The sequence below is a fragment of the Crocuta crocuta genome, unplaced genomic scaffold, assembly GCF_008692635.1.
Source record: "Crocuta crocuta isolate KB4526 unplaced genomic scaffold, BGI_CrCroc_1.0 scaffold255, whole genome shotgun sequence".
NCBI lineage: Eukaryota > Metazoa > Chordata > Mammalia > Carnivora > Hyaenidae > Crocuta > Crocuta crocuta.
In genome coordinates this window covers 1,445,731-1,467,658 of record NW_027530670.1, presented here as the reverse complement: position 1 = coordinate 1,467,658, position 21,928 = coordinate 1,445,731, and the positions used below count along the sequence as shown (strand labels likewise).

The following is a 21,928-nucleotide window of genomic DNA, read 5'->3' as shown; positions in this document are numbered from 1 at the left end:
GGACTAACTTCAGCATCCCAGTCACTCTTTTCTGAGTTATTTTGCTTTCCCTCCTTCCCCCACCAAGCCATTTTTCATCTCTTCATATTTGTAATCACATATAAGTTTTTCTGAGCAAAGAGATCATTTCTTATTAGGCTTTGAATTTCTAATAGACCATATAAATTTCTTTACACATAGGAAGTACTCAATAAGTATTTATTAAATAAGCAATATCACAGGCAAAACTCTAGAACAAAGAAAAATGAAAAGTGGAAAGGACTTAGAAAAGCAAGTACCAAACACTAAAGATTAAGCACAAATCAAACTAAAACAGTTTATTACTTTCATTGAATTAAGTTAATATAAAATTATTGTAGAGAAAAAAGGAGACATTACATGTAAAACACACAGTGATAGATATCAAGTGGTCTATAAATAATAATTTGGTTTTAAAAATAATATGCATACATATTTCCATGATATATATTTGTATATAATATATATGATATGTCGTAAAAATAAATACATACATATGCACACACATATATCAAAAAATGCCAGAAGCACAATTTATCTGGACTTCAGAAAAACCTCCCTTGATCTTAAGGATACAACAGAAATACTGATAGCTGGATGGTCTGATAAGTAAGGACAGCTGAGGCCGAACGGTGCTGCAAAACAGATCAACTAAGAAGCACTCTGGAACTCCCAGAAGTTTGGCCACTTCCCATCTGTTCTAGATCCTATCACTGTCACCCTTTTTATCAATGACTTGGGGAAGACATGCTTATCTGAAATGCCTATGACAAACTAAATGGGAGGGATAATTTATATACTAAAGAATCAGAAGAAAGGCCTCAACAAACTGGAACCATAAGTTAAATATAACAAAATGAAATTTTAAAAGGACAAAAGATATTTATTTTATATCTAAGTTTAGAAAAAAAACTGCATAACAACAGGATGAAGATGCTATAAGGGAAGATTTGAGAAATGGTTCAATAGGAGTCAACTGATGAATCCATGTGATTTTCAGGTTCACTGATTTAAATACAGAGCCCAGATCAAATGAGGTCCACGTCTTACTCTGCTCCATTGCCGTTAGAACAATCATGCATCCAGGAGACACACATCATATGTTCAGACTCAGGGTAAATGGAGTCTTAATAATATCTCAGGCAAGTATACTGAAAGAAGAAAAGAAAATCAAATCTATGGACCCCCTTAAACTGAGAAGTAACATAACATATCTGGTTCATGAGGCTCTTAAATCCTCCTGGAGAACAGAAAGATATCACTTTTATCCCTATGGAGTCATCTCCTGGGGACTAGCGGCTAGACGAGATAAAGAAAGCTCACATAAAGAAGGGCCAGCGGAGTCCTGCCGGATCTGCTCTTTGTCATTCTTGCTACTCACACTGGAACCTCCCATTTGGGGCTCTGACCAACCAAGCTTTAGTAAGGACACAGAGAAGCTCAAGAATCTCAACAATTCTTAACCATCAGCTCCCCAAACCATGGTTCATCATGATCAGAATTACAAACTGATATTTTTAACTAGCAGAGTGNGAGTAAGGACTCAGTTTTGACTATTGTGACTGAAACATTAGACAGTAGGAATGCAGCATTTCAGCTCCATCAGACATTGCTGGGATATATACATGCCAGGTTATCTCCCAAAATGGAAAACTATGATACTTCTTCTAAATACTTACGAAGAATCAGCAAGAGAGAAGAGCAGCAGCCCTTCAAAACCCAGCTCTTATCCTAGAAATATGGAAGGCAGCCCTGGTCTACAGATGAGTGTCACACTAAATAAACTTCAACATCCTATAGTACAAAGTGTCATTTTTCCAAAGAGTAAGAACCTAGAAGGTTCTAGAAGGATCAGCTCCTTCCTTAACAATACATGCACTAGGTGTATCCCATTTTTATGTAAAATAGAGCTAGCTGGCTTTTGTATACAAAGAGGTGCTTTCAAGTGTTCCTCACTTAGGGGTGCCTGGGTGGCTCAGTCAGCTAAGTATCCAACTCGTGATTTTGGCTCAGGTCATGATCTCACAGTCGTGAGATCGAGCCCCATCTGAGCTGACAGAGAGAAGTCTGCTTCCCCTCTCTTGTTCTCTCTCTCAAAACAAAATAAGTAAATTTTAAAAAATAATATTCTTCCATTTAGAGGTCAAAATAGAAGAATCTATGCAATAGGGGAAAAAATTAAGCCCCAGGTTGCAAGAAAGGGAAGATAGGTGAGATGATACGGGGGAAAACAGAGGAAAGTAAAGGGAGAGGAGAAAGCAGTTTAAGATCCTGAAGGACAGAAACAGGAGGAGCCTTGTTTGGAAGTCTGAGAATAGCATACTTGGGGGAATTCCTGACCATTGCTCCCAAGGATGTCAAGGAACATATCTGAGTACAATTTAGCCTCTTGAAGGAATGAAAGAATTCAGAAAGCCTATTATTCCCTCAGTGTCAGGATTCCTTATGCTGGGTTAACACAATTGCCCAAAGCCCATGTAACCGGTTGGCTAACACTGCTAAATGACTGGGAGGAGGGGGGTAGAGTACAAAAAAAAAGGGTCAAGGACCACTGTCCCCAGCACAGCAGATGCCAGCAGAAGGCTTCTTTCTCATGAGCTGTAGGACTCCAAAGGCTATATCTCAGAGACACTGGCTCTCTTCAAACCTGAGCAAGCACAGGAAGTCAACCATTTGAGAGTCGTCAAGGTGATGAAAGACTGCAGCCACTTATGTCAATGCAGGTAACATCTGTGATCAGTCATGCGTGAGACACACCTCTTCCAAGGAAAAGGCCTTATAGGCACTGAAGAGAGGCAAGTCTACTTGGGAAAAGCTCTCCAAGAAGATGAGGCTTGACTCTGTCCTCCCAAGAGAGTTACCACTGCTTATTAAATTTTTGTTCCTTTTCACATTCAGACTCTGTCCAAACACGGCCAGCAGAAGCACAGCCAGCAGCCAATCACAGAGGAGAGGGCTACAAGTGTGTGACAGGCAATCAGAAAGGCTCTACTTGGGATTTGGACGTTTGCAAAATGCTTCTGAGGACACCCTCATCTTTACTTTTCTTTTTTCAACTGTGACCTCTCTCTCTGCTTGCTCTCCTGCTGTATGGGCAACGGGAATGGATATCAGGAGGGATGATCAGGAGCTATTTTAACAGAAAACAAGAACTTGAAGGATGAAGGATGACTGCCTATGGAGGTAAGGAAGAACCCGGAATGACTCCCAGATTCTGGCTCTGATCGCTGGGTGCCAGTCACCGCATCAGGGGATACAAACAAAGCCGGATATTCCAAGGCGCTTTGCTGTAGTCCTGTCTGAGTTCAAACCAGCACAGGAAGTCACTCCAACACAGGAAGTTGTTTAGACAATAAGATAGAAACAAGAGTGTAAACGACATAGATGGAGGATGGAGGATGAGACTAGAAAAACAGTGAAGGAGAAAGAATAAAAGAGGAAAGGAAGGAGAGAGTGAGGGGAGTAAAGTGTGTATGTCTGTGTGTGTGTGTGTGTGTGTGTGTGTGTGTCTTGTGTTGCAAGAGGAGGTGGGGAAAGGTGGATAATATAAAAAGAGCTATAAATGTAACTGCAAATATTGAGTTCTTGGCTGCTGACTATCTCTGGCTATAGTCCACTAACAGCAGAGTTGTGTCCTCCTCAGTGGTTAGGTTCTGTGGTCAGCACATAAGGTGAAAATCATATGGAGCAAATTAACTCGAAATTCCCTTAGAAAAGACCACACGGGAAACCAGCCAGTCTCCCAGGAAACCCAATTCAGTACCTTTCATATAAGTTTTTGGTGCAGTCTTAAGAATCTCAGAACTACAAGGACCCAAGGAATCCACCTTCCTTGTCTAGTAATTCTCCAAACAGAACAAACAAACACCTCCCCCCAAAAAACAAAAAAATTCTTAGTAAGTAAAATCACTGAGCTGGTCTGAAGGCATCTGAGTAAGCTTCATTTTGATCAGAAATTAGCAATCACCTAATGTCACCCCACTAGAGAGGACTTTTCCATGATCCCACACTCCTTCCTCCATGTATTCTTCTCTTAAAATTCCCTTAGGAGCCAGCAGGCCTAGACTGGAGGTCCAGGTCTACCGCTAAACAGCTGTGTGAGTTCTCCTTTCTAATCCCCATCTGGAAAATGAAGCCAGACTAGATGAACTATAAAGAGCCCAGACAACTCTGAGCTACTTACTGAATCAAAAAGTGCTTTGAAAAGTGCAAAGTATTTCATAAACACAAGCTATCAGTAATGGTCCACTCTGATAGGGCAGACATTTTGACATCTTCTGTCTTTCCCTCAACTTCATCCTTAACATCCCATGTTTGGGTCCAACTTGCTCTGCTTCTAAATATTCTCTTGGATTTAACCCCTTCTTCTCTATTCCTGTTGCTGATGTCCCATACTCTTTAGAAGGTCTCCTTACTGCCAATCTCTCTCCTCTCCAAAATTACCCTACTTCTTTCGACAAGAGTGATTTCTACAAATTCTCACCTTCACTGCTTCACTTCCCATCTCCTATGCACCAAAGCAGAAGTTCCAGGGATCAAATTGCCAGCTCTGCTCCACTAGACCTACCACTCCCAAGGCAGATCAGCAGTTACCCTGACCATGCCACATTCTATGTTCTTTCTCTTCTCCACATGCACAACACTTCCTACCTCTCCTTTGCTTCTATAAAGTCCATCTAACTCTCAAAGATCTGCCTCCTCCAAGAAAGCTTTTAAGACACAACTTTCTCATTTCTGAACTATAAATATATTCAGTTAGTAACTAAACACAGTTAAGACCTTTGATATCCTCTGTTTAACAAACTTTGTCTCTCCTAGAGATTATAGGTTCCCTCAGGCAACAAACAAGCATTATACAAGATTTGCATCAAAATGCTGGTTAGGCTGAAAAATTCAGAAGTACTTGACACTGCCTGATGGCTGAAAAGCAAGATCTTGGTTTTCTCTCCTACCCTGGACCACTCACGGGAAATGTTGGAGGTAGAGGAGGGGAAAGGGAAGGGGTAGAATCAATACCCTCCCAACTCCTGAAGTACCTGCCCCATCTTTTCCTTCCAGCTTTCACCCACTCTGCTTGGGGTGGAAAGGCCCTCTTTATCATCACAGGTTCAAATTAACCTCTTCTCTAAGAATGAGCCTGAGCACACCAGGGGAGCATGCACAGTTAAATTCAGCTCCATTCTTAATGTCCTGATCAGTCTGTGTGATGATGGCAGCTGCTCACAATCCCTGACAGTGACGGAAAGGTAAAGGGAAGAGAGACACAGAGGGATGAAGAGCCAAGACTCGTAATAATTCTGTAACACACATTTCAGATTTGGGTCCCGGAGGTACATTTGCGTCAAAACAATTTTTTTTAACGTTTATTCATTTTTGAGAGACAGAAAGACAGAGTGCAAGGGGGGAGGGGTAAAGAGAGAAGAAGACACAGAATCCGAAGCAAGCTCCAGGCTCCGAGCTGTCAGCACAGAGCCTGACACGGGGCTCAAACTCACAGACTGCAAGATCATGACCTGAGCTGAAGTCGGATGCTTAACTGACTGAGCCACTCGGGTACCCCTCAGGTAGGTCTGCTTCAGATGAAGCCCCGTCAGTTCTCCAACCTCAAAGAGGCAGGGCATCCATGAGAAGGTTTTGTGACCTACCAGGGTACAGGCACATCTGCAAGCTGTGCCGGCCAGGACTGGCAGCTACAAAGATGCTTCTTCTCATCCTTAGGGAGCCAGCATACTGAGAGGTGGGGACTCTGGCTGGCCAACCTACTTTCTCAGACCCAGGGCCTCTGCCCCAGAACACTCTAGGCCAGGACCCCTGACAGACCAGAATTACATAGGTATAATACGGACGCAGAGTGGAGGGGGCTATCGCAGAAGCAGCTCTATTCACAGAGGAAGGCATTCATGGCCACCTACTCAAGGTATTCAGCAGTGCTAGCACAACAGAGCATGCCCACCTCCCCACTCCCATGGGCCTCCAGCTACTCTAAAACACAGCTCTGCAAAATTCACAACGTCCATGTTCTCCACAGCCAGCTTCCTCCATTCCCTCTCCAGATTTACTACCCTTTCCTGTTCATTAGAAGTGTTCACGCCCACCCTCCACTTCTACCCATCACACACACACACACACACACACACACACACACACACACACACACTATACACACACAGTCCCTTGGGTGGTATTTGGGCTAGTAGCCTCTCTCTTTCAGGCTTATCTTCTGCCCAGCATATTCATTCTTCTTAATGCTCTCGTGGGCCCTTCCTACTTTACAGGAGCTGATGATGGTGCCCTCCATTAAGATTTTAAACCAGGTAAAGGGGTGGCACTTGCCTTTAAGGATGAGCAGATGCCACCATAAACCATTCACAGTGTCAACATACCCAGCCTGGGAAGACACTCAGCTATATGGGGACCAAAAAATAGATTCTCTCACCTGCCTCTAACCTCCTTCCTCACAAAAGGCATGTCCAGTGCCAAAGCAAGATCACAGGAAACTGAGCACCAGGCTTCCTCACCCCTCCCTTACAGAGTGGCAAGGAGACAGGGAAGCAAGTTGGAGAAAATTTTAAGAAGAATCAGTGACATACCACATCCCATGAAAAGCAAGCTCCTGCTTTCAGGATGGCAAGAAGGGGCAATTCTACCTTCACACTCCTGGCCATCTCCAGAGACTGGCCTCAGTGGAACTGCCTTAACACTCTGCATCACAGAGGCCTGAAGCAACCGCACCCCACAGAGCCCCAGAGGCAGAGAGCTGGGCAGAAAGGAATGTAGACAGCTTCCCAGAAGTGCCCAGCTAAGAAGGAAACCAAGAGCTTACCACAGCTTCCTGGGACCAGAAGGGGAGGAACCAGGCTCTCAGAAGACGGACTCTGGCAGCTCAGAGACTTTGAAGGTCCTCCTATCTGAAAGCCCAAAAGAAGAGAAAAAAAGTACAGCAGTGGAAACACGCCCAGATAGAACACGCCTGGGCTGGCCCCAGACGGCTTCAAGTAAGCAGTGTGTACACCTGAATGTGAGCAAGAGTCCTAGAAACAAACCCTAAGCACTGACAGCCCCAAAGAAACCCAAGGCAGGCCTGGGGTGGGGAATGCCTGAACCTCTGAGCTGAACCTCAGCTTTTGCCGATGGCTTTATCACCCGCTTTCCATGCAGTGGCTTCATTTTTTCCCAGGTTCCTAGGGGAGGAGCGTAGAACTAGACCGGGTACCCAACATCTAACAGAAAAGTAAAGCTGGTAAGCAGATGGGTTTCACAGGCTCCAATGCCTCCCAGCTCTATTCTTTATTCTCTCTGTCATGCTTCAGAGGTCATAAAACTTTCCATACCTACTGGGGGTTGCAGGCTTCCCAAGAAGCCCCACCACAGTTCCCAGAAGCCCATACAAGAGGCAAGGCTAAGCAAAGAGGAAGATCTTCCCTGTAGAAGCGCTCTCTCCAATTGTCACAGATTACGGCTTTGTGAGGTTCTGTTCCAGGAGAAGCCAGGAGGAGGAGCAGAACGCAGGAAATTAGAAATGGCTTCCTGCTATATACTAAGTGTCATCACATTAAGAATATCAAAAGAGAATAATCAGATAATTTTAACAAGAAACTAGTTAAATCATAAAATGCTTTCCCATCCAAGAAAAGGACAATTCCTAATATAGATTCTAAAAGCTACAGATAATGCTTCCCCATCTCATATTCAACTCAACTACACAGATGCCCAGAGACATACATGTATTTTCGTTCCTCAAAGCTCTGTTCCCACAGCCAAAGCTGCAAGACAATTTCAGGTCCCTGTGGGGACAGGAAGGGGTAAGAATTAGACAAAGGCTTTTCCCAAGTGAAGGCTTTGGTTGCCAGCGGGGCTGGGGGTGGTATTAGACACCCCCGCGTGCAGTAAGGCAGCTGAGCACCTGGAATCTCCCCTTCCTCCACAGCACCAGGAAATCAGCTGATGTCATCTCTCTGGTAGCCACATGTCTGCCTCCCAACCCCTGGGATTTTGCCCATGCTCACCTCAAAATTGCACAATAAGCGTCTGTAGCTGGTTAGTTCAGTTATTTACAGCTTGGTTCCAATGAGGCAAAGGTGAAAGGTCTGCTACTTAGAAGAACCATTAGTCTCACCCTGCCCCAAGGTTACAGATTTTATTCTCCAACCACAATCAGAGTGCATACTGCACCACTCCTGGGCACCAGAGAAAGACGGACAAAGAAAGAGGAAATCAGCTATGGACTAACTTCTCTGGAACTAAATGACACACACTGTCCCCAGGCAAAAACACATGGATGAGCTTTCCCACTCTAATAGGAAATTCCCAGTCACTTGGAAGCTAGTGAAGCTTGGAATTTTATTCAAAAATTATTTTCCTGAAGGGCTCACTGCAATGAAGATGCTGCAGTTTACACACAGAGCACAGGGACATCTTCAGTTTTCATAAATTGGCAGCAGATTTCTCCCACTGGAAATGTACCCAGCTTCAAACTAGAAGCTTTCCATTCAAGGCCTGATACAGCATCACAGCATTATTTCTCACTCAAAAATAGGAGGGGATATGGGGCGCCTGGGTGGCTTAGTCGGTTAAGCGTCCGACTTTCGCTTAGGTCATGATCTCACGGTTCGTGGGTTCGAGCCCCGCGTCGGGCTCTGTGCTGACTGCCAGCTCAGAGCCTGGAGCCTGTTTCAGAGTCTGTAACTCCCTCTCTCTCTGACCCTCCCCTGCTCACGCTGTCTCTCTCTCTCTCCTAGAAATAAATAAATAAAAAACATTAAAAAAAAAAATAGGAGGGGATAATTCAATTAACTCCACTAAACATGTTTAAAGAATGTGGTCCTGTAATAATTAGATCATGATTTTCAAAGTGGGGGTACTTCTTCAGTCTTGAAGCTAAAGTATTTCCTGAAGTGACACACAGTGGGGGGGCTGGGGAAGAGCTTAGGCAAAGGCAGGCATGGCACACTCCAGCATCTTTAGATTCCTCCTAGAGACTCAGACAAAAGGCAGGCGTAGGACCACACTCTCCTCATCTAGCATGCCCTTGGCAGCGCCTCACTTCCTCTCCAGATGACAGGAATACATAGAGTCAGCCCCTTCCAAGGCACCAGCACCAGCAGGGGCAGAGGCTGAAGACTAGGCTTTCACTTCTTTATCAGTCACTTTTATAAGCTGAAGACATTTTCCCAAAGAAACAATATTAGACATGGTAGTTGAATACCCAGATAAGCTCATTACCAAATAACGTGGCCAAAATACTGTTTACATCAAATAAATATACAAAAATACCTGTGTAAATACTAGGAGTAAGACAAAACATAAGAAAAATAAAATTAGATAATTTTTATATATCCAAAATTGTGGCCCTGGAAGGACAGATTAATTATTTGATGGGTATTTTTAGGGATTTCAAAAGGTATATAGAAGGACAAGATGTGTAGTCCTAGCTTTTCCACACCATCTAATTTCATTCCCAAATGTCCGAGTTTCCTTTTCAAAGTGTTCTTCTGGATGCCCTGCTTCTCAGCTATGATTAGGGCTAGCTTTCACTCTATACTCAAAGAGGCAAGGGGGCAAGGAGGGTACTTCCTGAGATAACTAAGCAAAATAAGTAGGAGAGAAAAAGGATGGAAGAAGAGGGTTAAAGAGGTTGCAAGTAGGGTTTTAAAAACACAGTGTTTTGACAGTATGAGCTATGATTGATGAGAGACAGAAGCCAGAGGGCTCATGAGGATTAAGGACTAGAGTGGCAAGGAGGACACATCAGCACCTCAGGCATCACCTGAAAACTACCAGGTGTGCCATCTGCCTTGGACAACTGGACTTAAGACCAAATGGGATAAGGGAAAGTACCAAAAAGTCAGATATGGGCTCACAACCTTATCAAACCCAAGTCAAGCCCTTATTTTGCCCAGATGATGCTGACATTCACAATGAACACATCTACAAAGCCTACAGAAAATGCTCACTGCCTATCCCCTTGGAGCTGGATGATCTGGAGTATGTAGCTATCTAAAGAACGGGAACTATCCCAGAGTTCTAGGTCACCTAGCTCTACCAGTCCCAGTAAAGGAGAAGACACCCTCATTGGTGATGTAGGGCCATGACGGAGTCAGAGCTTATGGAGTACAATGTACAGTTGAAAGTTGGGTCCATTGAGTTGGGGTGCCTGGGTGGCTCAGTCATTTGAGCGTCCAACTCCTGATTTCAGCTCAGGTGATAATCCCATGGTCATGAGATCAAGCCCCACATCAGGCTCTGAACTAGCATAGACCCTACTTAAGATTCTCTCTCTGTCTTTCTCCCTCTGTCCTTCTCCTCCACTTGTGTGCTCTCTCTCTCTCTCTCACATATGTGTGTGTGTGCGTGCATGTGCGTGTGTGTGTGTGTGTGTGTGTGAAAAAGGGAAAAAAGAAAGTATACAGAGTCAATTACATAACTCTACTCCCAGAACCATTCCACTCAGTTCTATGTTTCAGCAGCCTGAGAGCATCCCAGGGCTGGGCAGAGCAAAAGTGAGTACAAGACCCTATCACCAACCCTGCAGAGACAAGTATCCTCTATACTCATTTAGGAAAGTTTCTGCTGATTATGTATGACAAAGGACCACTGGACAGCAAAAGACTCCGGAGACTATCTCTGTCTAACTCATTTTACACTGGAAGAAATCAGTGTAAATCTTTAACTATAAAGAAAAAATATAAACTAGGCAAGATGTGATTAAATCCCAGAATCCTTTCAGAAGGGGACTGGTAGGGATATGGGAAGATGTAGTTCTGCCTATCTGAGTAGGTGTAACAGGGGCTGTGGTTTACCTAGAAAGATGTTAAACCACTTTGTTTCTTCTTCAAACACCTGCCTCTCATGAACACCAAGAGGGCATCTCTCAGTTCTTTTGTCTACTTTTATTTCCTAGTTCCTAGTGACAGGATCCCCCAAAGGTTCCCCCCTTCTTGCTAGAATCACCTTTAGGACACAAGAACTGGAACACAGCCAAGCACAGAAGGAGTGATCAATGAATGCAGAAGTTGGACATGTTAGCAAACATTTAAGGTTTCTGGAAACTACAACTTCCAAGGACCATTCTCCACATAATGAGGAAATCAAAGCCAGGTGAGGATCTGGGCTGATTTTCAAATATTCCCAGGGTTATGAAGGAGGTAGAAGGTAGGAGGTGGAATTCTGGAACTGAACCCACAGAAAGCCAAGCCTCCCACATCCCAAGGGTGACACCAAACAGGTGTGGACCCAGAGCAACCCCAGGGACGGGCAAGGCAGTTATCTCTGAAGTTATCCTGATCAAGAAACTCCCACCATTTTGTTATCACATCTTATATTTTTTCAGAGTGATTATATATATTAATTTTATCTGCATTTGAATTTTCATTTCCTTCTGGTTCCACTAATGATACTCACAGTAATGGTTCTCTACCTTTAGCCTATCTAGTATGTCCTTGATCCCCCAGACTTACTCTCTGGGTTCCCATCATGCCCATAGATTCCTGTCTTCTTTATCATAAGATTCCTTTAGACAAAAGGAAATTGAGACATAGAAATGTGCTTTGCGCAATATCACACCACAAATTAATAGTGCGGCAGGGACTAGAATCCAATTCTCCGAACTCTGGTCCAGCACTCTTTCAGCTGACCACAATACCTCCGTTTTAGGAGGAACATCTGCCCTAGAGCACCAAGACCAAGAATCAAAACAGTTTATCTGCATGTCTTCTTAAGCAAAACAACACGGACAGAATGTTTGGCAGAGACTAACTAAATATTTCCTTTGTGATCTACGCCAGAGGGGAAGACTGTGGGAGTGAGGTAGGCACAGCACATGGGGAAACTGAAGGGAAGACCATTGCTAAGGCCAGCACGTGGGTGGCACAAGAGGAAGAGGGAGACCCAATCTTAAACTGAGACTAGCTAGGAGCAAGGGAATCAGATTTAAAAAAAAAAAAAAATTGAGATTTGAAAATAGGATTCTAGGTCTACATGTGAAATGAATGTAAACAGACTGCCATCTAAGAACTGGCTAAACAGAGGCCACAAGAAAATATAGGACAGTATCAAGCTGTGCAGACAGGAATCTATGGGTGTGAGATGGGCACAAGGAACTCGAGAAAGGGGTAGACAGGCTGGAGGCAGAGAACCACTAGCAAGGAATGTCATTAGTGGAACTCAAGGGACCCAAACAAGGTTCTTCCAAAAGGAGAACAGGACCCAAGATAAATCTAAAGGAAGACGTGGGGGAGTGGAAGAAGTCACTATACAAAACGAGGTTCACTGATTTTTTAAAAAATTCTACCTCAACTACCCAAGAGAGCTCTCCCAAGAATGTGAAAGCTGTGAGGAGAGTAAAAAAATTATCACCACCAAGTGAAATTCACTTGAGTTTTCCAAGGACTTTTAAAAAAGAAAAGGCTTCAAACTGTGTCAGAGGCTCTGAAATCAGGACTGTTCAAATGAACCAGAAGAAAAGGAGAGCCAGCACAAAGGAACACAGAGGTCTGAGGCAAGCCGTCTACCATTGTCCCTAGGGGGGTTTTCTCTTGTACCTACCCACGGTGACCCACAGTCTAGCACACAGTGATGTCCGCTTCAGAGAGGGTATGGCCATAGCTGTGTTCTGCATGGACAGGCTGACATTGAGAGCAGCAAGGATGAGGTAGCCTCACTGGCAAATTCCACTAGTGGTGGTCACCCTCCCCATAAAGCCACCTTTCCTCTCACATGCCATTCCACAGACTGGGGGAAAGAGAAAGAAACGAACCTAGAGCTCTTAACCTCAGAGAGTTTACATTTTACTGGAGCAGCCAGACATTCCAAAGAACCAGGAAATCCTGCATCAATACAACAAGAACCAATAAGCAGTCCAGCCTCTGGGCTTGGAAGACAACACTTTTTTAGGGGAGAGCACCAACAACTAAGGCAGTGACAGACAAATGAAAAAAGATCTAATTAAATCAAAGAACACAGCAAAAGAGAATCTGAGGAGACAGATTAATTGCTTCCTGATTGTGAACTGATCCACTAGGCCAAGTCCATGACAGGAAGAGTTAAGCCAAGGAAATTATTTTAATAATGAGGGTGGAGGATGAGGGGGGTGGGAGGGAGGACAGCTCTTCTCCAGGTGGAAAAATTGAGAAAGCAGACAAAAGGAAGGAGTGACCCCCATGGAAGCAGGGAAATCCCCCATCCAAGACCTCATTTGTAATCAAACGCAGAAAGGACCAAACTAATGTAAACAGGCCAGGAAAGCTAAAGTGCCCTTCTCCAGAGGCCAAAACACACACTTCCCCTAGCTGGTCCCTGGAAATGCAGAAGGTAAGTGTTCCCTTGGACCCAAGAGGCAGGCTAGGAGAGCTGGGGAATTCCCAAGCTGCCTTTAGGCTTTTTTTCAGGCACTAGGCATTCACACCAAAACTCCTGAGCATGGAGACCCTGTAGAAGGAGAAGCTAAGACTTTACTGCCTGGAGAAAAATGCAGTTTGCCCCAAGTTCCCACAAGAGAGACTCCGAAGAAAACAACCAAGCAGAGCAGCAGGACCACCCCCACATCTGAGCACCTAGACCGCAGGCCTGCTGGCTTCCCACACCCCTCCTTAGCACCAATGTAATAAACAGCTGCCCTGGAGAAAACAATGGGCCTTTGTGTAGGCCTCTGCCTGTAGATTATCTTAGAACCAAACAGGATAATTCCTTCAGAGGAGTGGTTCCCTTAAATACTGGTCCAGGCCATGATAAAAGATTTTTTTTGTTTTCGGTGTTTTGTTTTTTGTTTTTTTTTTTTACCATCTGCAGCATCTCTCTCAAATGAATCCCTACCTGTTCCATACTGGGCAATGAGAGGCTTATGCAGCCCTCACCCCCACTGTGCATGGGAGCATGGGAATCTGGGGCAGGTGGGTCTCTGCATGCCGACACTGTCCCCGTGGCCTTCGCCAGTCAGACCCTAGAGTTGCAACTCATGCTGCCTTCTTAGCCCGGCCACTGAACCAAAAGCTAAGAACTGCTCTTACTCCCCTTCTCTCCATTCACCAGAATATTCCATTCTGAGTGAACTACTGATAACTGTTTTCATCAACACACCTGTTGAAATGGACTATCAACAGTAACTGTGATCAAAAAAAAAAAGTATGAAACAACCAGACAGTCAAGCTCCTCCTAACGCTGTACCATCAAATAAAAGTTCCCAAACTGACAAACACATCAACAAATTTTATGTTGTCATTTTTGTTGATTCAAAATATTTTAAAACTAACCTAATTTTGTACAAGATGAGTATAAGATGCTTTCTTGGAAAGGGCTGCCCTTTCATGCTGTTTTATTTACTTGTTTGTTTTTATTTATTAGTCTAGTTTTCAAATGCCCTTTCTTACATGATGTGAAGATATAAGATTTGAGGATTTTGTTTATTTCTAGTCTCTTTCCCTGAGAAAAAAATTTAAATCTGGGAATCCCTTGTTGGCCTCAAAGAAGAAATAAGCAAAAACCGTGTTTTGTGAAATTCCCATATCCCTGGAGTGTGCTAGTCTTCTCTCATTTTCCTTCACAGGGATTACTTGTGGCAAATGAATTCAGGAGCCACTTCCTCCAAGCCACCAGCATGGACCAGATGCCACAACACAAAATCCCTTTCCACGAAGCAGACAATCTGAAGAACTCCTAGTGTTTCCCCTCCATTCCTCTCTCCTAGACAGCATTACTCCTCTCCCCAAATGCCTCCAAATAAAGCATACTCAGAGGTTTTCAGAACAGTTAGCTGGATACCATAAGTTCCCTGAATTTAATCCAGAATATTGTTCATTTTCCATGATTTCAGCACAAGAAAGTATCACAGTGTAGTAGGATGGGCTTTGAAATCAAATGAACCTGGGTTCAAACTCTGGATCTTGGGCAAGTTCCTTGATTTCTTCAAGTCCTGACTTCTTCCTCGTTCAGATAATTAGTTAGATTTATGAAAGTGTTAAGTAGTGAATGGCATAGAATAGATCTCCTGAACTGACTCAGTACTTGCTTGACAGCATTCTCTCCTATTGTCCCCAAGAGTTAGGCCTTGCTGGTTATATTTCCATGGCTGTCTTCAATTCCTTTCCAGGCTCTCCTAGGAAAGGCTCAAGGCAGCTACTGAATGGTATAAATCTTCCATTTTCCCTTCTCAAGAGTCTGGAAGAATGAATTATTAGGTGGCTCCGGGTTCTCTAAGGGTAAGGCTTTCAGTGTCATCCTGGAAAATATTAAAATGTGGAAAAACCACTCATCTCATCACCTCGTGTTTCTGTGTGGTATCAAATCAACCCTTTGATGATTTCCTTTTGGAGTTCATTCAATCTGCTCTACGCAAACACTGAATCAGGGTTCCAGCACTTTGCAGAACAAATATTTCAAACAGGCAAAAAGTGTAATCAATTTTTTCAGGACTATATACAGTCTTATTTTACAGCACTCTTATTTTGATCCCTATAATGGGGAGCTTCTCCATCATGAAAGCAAAAGAATTCCCAGTACTAGATGGGCCAGGAGTATGACCTTGTGTGCTATCTTTTCTGGGACCAGAGAAATTTTAAACAGTTGAATTCTTTATAAGGGTGATTTAGTTAAATTTATATGTTAAATTTGATTTAATTTGCAGAAGTTTNTTTATTTGATCAAGGATCTCAAATTTGGGCTCCAAAAACGTAGTCAGCCTTTTTTATGACAAGCTGAAGGCCTTAACCAAGCATGCGGCCAGTGTGTAGAATGAATCCTTGGACTCTAGCACTAATCTCAGCCTGCATATCACTACTGAGGTATAAAACCTAGAAGTGGAATAGAACCTAGCTGGGCCTCACTTTTCTCCCCTAGCAGAATATAAATAAGAATCTCTACATTTGTGGGGCACCTGGGTGACTTAGTCAGCTAAGCATCCAACTCTTAATCTAGCTCAGGTCATGATCTCACGATTTGTGGGTTTGAGCCCCACATCAGACTCTGCACGCACTGTCAGTGCAGAGGCCATTTGGGATTCTCTTTCTCTCTGCCTCTCTCAAAATAAATAAACTTTTAAAAAATTTTTAATAAATTAAAAAAAAAGAATCTCTACATTTGTAAGAATGTCTAGAAGATTACCAATATGGGAAACAGACATTAGGGGAAAAGCACCATTAATGGATTGCACTTGTCCTCACTACCTCCTGCTTGGCTTTTAGCAAGAGCTCCCTCAAAAGACCTCCACTCCCCAACCCCTACCTCCATGTCCCCCACCTCCCACCACCACTGGTATGGTGTACATCGAAGTACACTGTCAGGCTGGCTGTATATCCCCATCCAGCTCATGCCACTCCAACCATCTCCCCCAGTCTCCATGTTCTTTTATACCTCCAGGTCTTTTGCATACACTGTTCCCGCTTCCTTTTCACCTCTATTTTGCTAGCCAACTCCCATAGTTCCTCAATATTCAGCTCCAATAGCACCTTCTCTGGTTGCTTTCTCTGATCCTGAGGCTACCTTTGCATTTTTTCCTTATTATTCTTCCTTTTCCTCTGGTTAATCACCTATATCACACTCTATTATAAATGTACAAGTACTCCTCCATTATGTTTAAGTTAAAAATTACTTTTAAACGTATGTTTTTGCATCATAAATAGCAGTAGAAATATGCTTTGTAGCCTATTAAGTATTGGCATTTTAAAATGAAAGTACATTACTTTTTTTTTAAATTGAGTCCAAATTAATCCAATGAAGTCTGAATACCATAGTGATTTACAATCCATCACCATCCATTTGAATTTTTTTTTAATATTTATTTATTTTTGAGAGAGAGACAGAGCATAAGCCAGTGAGGCGCAGAGAGAGAGGGAGGCACAGAATCGAAAAGGGGATCCAGGCTCTGAGCTGTCAGCACAGAGCCCGATGCAGGGCTGAACTCATGAGCCGTGAGATCATGACCTGAACTCAAGTCAGACACTTAACTCCCTGAGTTACCCAGGTACCCCATCACCATCCATTTTTAAAAAACCATGAAACTTTATACCCATTCCTTCTTCTCTATCAACTTTTACTTTTTATTTCCTTCTCAGGATTGTATCCTAATATTTATGCTTGAAAATCTTTTATTGACTTTTGATATTTTTCTGCAATATAAGTATTATGCATAAATATATTTATACATATATTTTTAAATCCTATGATATAGACTCTAAATGTTCAAAAAAATTTTTTTGGGTTGAGCTTTCATTATATTTATTACCATTATGCAACTACTCAAAAACTTCATATTACAAATTTGTATTAAGTATAAAAAATAAAATTTTATTATAAATGCATGAATTTTTCCATTTCTAGTCTATATATTGCAAGGGCCAAGAAACTTGTTCACATAAATAACTACATAGGAATGAAAGAAATTTTGTTATAGCAATATCAATCTTTGCACTCTTTCTGAGTTATATACCCAAATTACACAGAGATCTATATTCAAAAATTCTTTTGGGGCACCTGGGTGGCTCAGTCTGTTAATCGTCCGACTTCAGCTCAGGTCACGATCTCATGGTTCCTGAGTTTAAGCCCTGCATGGGGCTCTATGCTGACAGCTCAGAGCCTGGAGCCTGCTTCTGGATTCTGTGTCTCTTTCTCTCTCTGCCCTTCCTCCACTTGTACTCTGTCTGNCCATCTCATTCTGGAAAGGATTGGTTACTAAAAGTCATTCATTTTCTTAAAAATATTTCTAATTGTTCCTCTGCTATCCTGGGAGTTTTCAAACACCAGACACAGAAACAGCAAAAGAGTCAGAATGAATAATAGCAATGCCTTCTCCCACTTCTGGCCCAGTGGGAGCAGAGTGACTGAGAAAGGGGACACCAGGAGCGCAACTGCCATCACAGACCTGGAGGCTACAGCAGTCGGGAAGCTCTCCAGAAGCAAGCCCAGCACTGTGCCTCTCAGACACAAGCCACATCTTCATTCAGAGCTTCTCCCATCATGGCTGGGCTCTTCCTTCAAGTTCATATTAACAAAAATGAAATGGCAGGGGGGTGGCTCCTGGGTGGCTCAGTCGGTTAAGTGTCCTATTCTTGATTTCAGCTCATATCATGATCTTGTGGTTTGTGGGTTCGAGCCCCCTCTGGGCTCCAGGTTGGCAGTGCAGAGCCTGNCCCTCCAATGCTTTCACTCTCTCTCTCCCAATAAAGAAAAAATAAATAAATAAACTTAAACAGCAATCTGGAATTTCATTTCCTTTTATGAAGTCATTTTCCAAAATGGGGGGTTTATAATTAGGTGATCATTAATTAAACTGTCAGAAAAATGTTTTAAATGCCTCAATTCCTTAACCCTTTATAATGAGGCTGAAATGAGATCTCAATATATTGAAAAGCACTTCTCACAAATCTCAGTAAATACAGTGCAAACAAAATAGTCTGAAACTATGAAAGGGGAATCAACAAGTAAACTTAGAAAAATGGAGAAACAGGAAAAAGATATAAGCAAAGGAGAAAAAAACTTATGGTAGGAAACAAAAACACAGCTAATCCCTGTAATGGAATGCCTTCCCCACAGTAAACACTCAATCAATCAAATGTACAGAACAGTTGGCATCTTCTAATTCTCAAGGAGATGAAACAGACCATCATAATGACTATACAAGTACAGGCTGTAAAAACAGGAGGTCCATACTAAAGCAATGAAGAGATAAATGTGATAAAAACAGAAGTGATGCTATTGAAAAAGCTAATCAAGAAAAAGATATAATATGCAGAAATTAATGAAAGAAAAAGAGAGATTCAATAATGCATAAGCTGTAAATCATGAGACGGAATGCAGCTCAGAGAAACACCCTGCAAATTGAAGTCTTTCAACAAATGGCCTCAAATCTGTAATTAAAAGTTTCATGGAAGCAAACTGTGCAGAAAAGATAAAAGAGTTTGGTCCAAATACAAAAGATTTATGGAATTCTGAAAAAAAATCAACAATCACAGATTAACACTATGACATTCCCATATTTTTGAAGTATAAATAAAAAATTCTGCCGGTAGAAAAGACCCAAATCTCAATTTCTCCCAATTTTACAGAGGATATGTTTAAGGCCCACAGATGTGTATAAAATTCTGAGAAAGTACTTTTTAAATTTTTTTAAGTTTTTATTTATTTACTTTTGAGAGAAAGAGTGTGAGCAGGAAAGGGGCAGATATAGGGGGACAGAGGATCTGAAGAGGGCTCTGCACAGACAGCAAAGAGCTTGATGTGGGGCTTGAACTCACAAACCATGAGATCATGACCTGAGCCTGAAGGAAGATGGTTAACCAACTGAGCCACCCAGGCATCCAGAGAAAGTATTTTTTTGCCTCAAAAATTTTTTTGTTTTTAATGTTTATTTATTCTTGACAGGGAGAGAGAAAGAGAGCATGCATACACAAGTGGGAGAGGAGCAAAGAGAGGGAGACACAGAATCTGAAGCAGGCTCCAGGGTCTGAGTTGTCAACACAGAGCCCAACACAGGGCTTGAACTCACAAACCACAAGATCATGACCTGAGCCGAAGTCAGATGCTTAACCGACTGAGCCATTCAGGGGCTCCTAACCTCAAATTATTTAACAAAGTGAGACTTCTTGAGAAAATGAAAAAGAAGTATCTGTTAGAGCTTTGATCTTAAGAAATTTACACATCACATACCTCAGTCCAAAATACAGCTGAAAGAACAACTTTAAATGAGGCAAGTGTTTAAGTTTTTAAAATAAAACCAAATAACCAAAATCAACAATTTACTAAAATGATAAAATATTCAATAGGAAAAGAACAACTGTCAAGAATAAAGTATTAGTAAAAACATACCAAAGTAAGCAACAGAGAAGGAGAGGAGGGGCAGTATCAGAACATGAAGAAAAGTTAACAAATAACTTATACAATGTCTTTAACATGAAAAAAGAGGCAATATCAACCAAATACAAAGTGTGGGTATTACATGGATCCCAATTCAAAAATCCAATTGAAGTAAAAAGATACCTTTGATACAGCAGAGGACATTTAAATACAAGCTGGGTAACAGATGATATTAAGGAATTAGTTTACTTCTGTTACTGGGTGTTATATGTAAACCAACCTGACAATAAACTATTTAAGAAAAAAAAATGTATTAAGAATGGCTATATGTTTTTGGGGGGCACCTGGGTGGTTCAATCAGTTAAGCGTCCAACTTTGGGTCAGGTCATGATCTCAAGGTTGGTGGGTTCAAGCCTCTCATCAGGCTCTGTGCTGACAGCTCAGAACCTGGAGCCTGCTTTGGATTTTGTGTCTCCCTCTCTCTCTGCCCCCTCCCCACTCTCTCTCTCTCACTCTCTCTCTCTCAAAAATAAAAATAAACATTAAAAAAAAAGAATGGCTATATATTTTCAAGTCCTTATCAATTAGATATGCTTTCTGAAATATCATTGGATAAAATAACATAATCCAGAGATGAGGACAGATAGATAAAACAAAACTGGCAAAATGCTGATATTTGAAACTGGATAAAGAAGTCATTACTGGAGCTCATTATGCAGTTCTCTGACTTTTGTGCATATTTGAAAATTAAATGTTTTTAAAATTAGCATATTTATTGGGCATCTACTAAGTATCAGGCACTGCCTAGGTATGAGACACAAAGATAAAATGGCTTCAAGAAAGAAATATAGTAAAGCAAGAGTTTTTAACCTAAGTTTCACCCTGGCAAATATCTATGACAAAGTCACAGGTAGTGCTATTACTATGGTGCTTTACTGCCTATATTCATAATTAAAAGAAATATTAAATTTCAGTCTGAGATCAATGAAAATGATGATGTAATTTTTTCCTAACCAAGCTGCAGACCCTCTGAATTCTATCCAGGAACCTCCAAGAGTGACATCATTCTGCAAATATTCATTAAATACCTACAAGGCCAACAGTCACTGCCAGGCACTGGGGATGCAATGGTGAAGAGAATACCATCTTTCAACTACACAAATTAAAACAGTGTGGCATTATCACCAAAACAGACAGACAGCTCAGTAGAACAAAAATATACTAACACAACTAAGTATATGTATAAATTTAACATATGATTAAAATTGGCAATTTCAAAACAGTGGGAAAAGAACGGATTCCTTAACAAATGACATTAGGACATTGGGAAAAAATTAAATTAGCAGAGTAGTTAAAGGCATGGGTTCTAGGGCTCAGCTATCTGAATTTGAATCCTATCTTTGCCACTTACTAGCTGAACAACCTTCAACAAGTCAATTTACAGTGATACTAACAGTGCCTGTGGTACACGTTTGTTGAAAGTATTAAATGAATTGGTACAAGTGAAGCACGTGCCTGGCATATAATATGCACTCAAAAAATTAACTATTATTAGTATAATTTTGTAACAAAATAAGTTCCAGATTGAGTATAGACTTAAATGCAAAAAATGACATCATAAAAGAGGTAGAAAATATATAATGGATATTTATCTAATATTCTCTCATGAAGATCTTTCTAAGAATGATACCACAGGTAAAAAAATATATATTTAGAGGTGCCTGGGTGGCCCAATCAGTTAAGCGTCCGACTTCAGCTCAGGTCACAATCTTACGGTTTATGGGTTCGAGCCCTGCATCAGGCTCTGTGCTGACAGCTAGCTCAGAGCCTGGAGCCTGTTTCAGATTCTGTGTCTCCCTCTCTCTCTGCCCCTCTCCTGCTCATGCTCTGTCTCTCTCTCTGTCTCAAAAATAAATAAACATTTAAAACAAATTAAAAAAAAAAAGAAAATGATGAGTAGAAAAGAAAGACATGTAAATAAGTAACTATAATAATCATACCTCTAGAGTACAGAGAAGGGCTTGAGTCTGCCTAGAACTGAGTTGTGAAGGATGAATTTGCCAGGGAATGAAGTAGAAGGCCAGGAGAATATCAAGCACAAAAAAAAAAAAAAAACAGGAAAAAAACACTA

General features: G+C 41.8%; 1 protein-coding gene across 4 annotated transcripts in view; it reads right to left on the bottom strand.

Annotated features, from left to right (window-relative positions):
* Positions 1 to 21,928, bottom strand: part of DENND2B (DENN domain containing 2B) — a 153,227-nt gene that overhangs the window by 116,959 nt on the left and 14,340 nt on the right. The window contains exon 1 of one of the 4 annotated variants that reach the window (XM_077769156.1): positions 6,842 to 6,898. The exons of the other annotated variants lie outside the window; for them this stretch is intronic. The gene's annotated coding sequence lies outside the window, so the exon portion shown is untranslated. Of the gene's footprint in view, positions 1 to 6,841; positions 6,899 to 21,928 lie in introns of those variants that run through there. 4 annotated transcript variants of the gene reach the window in all.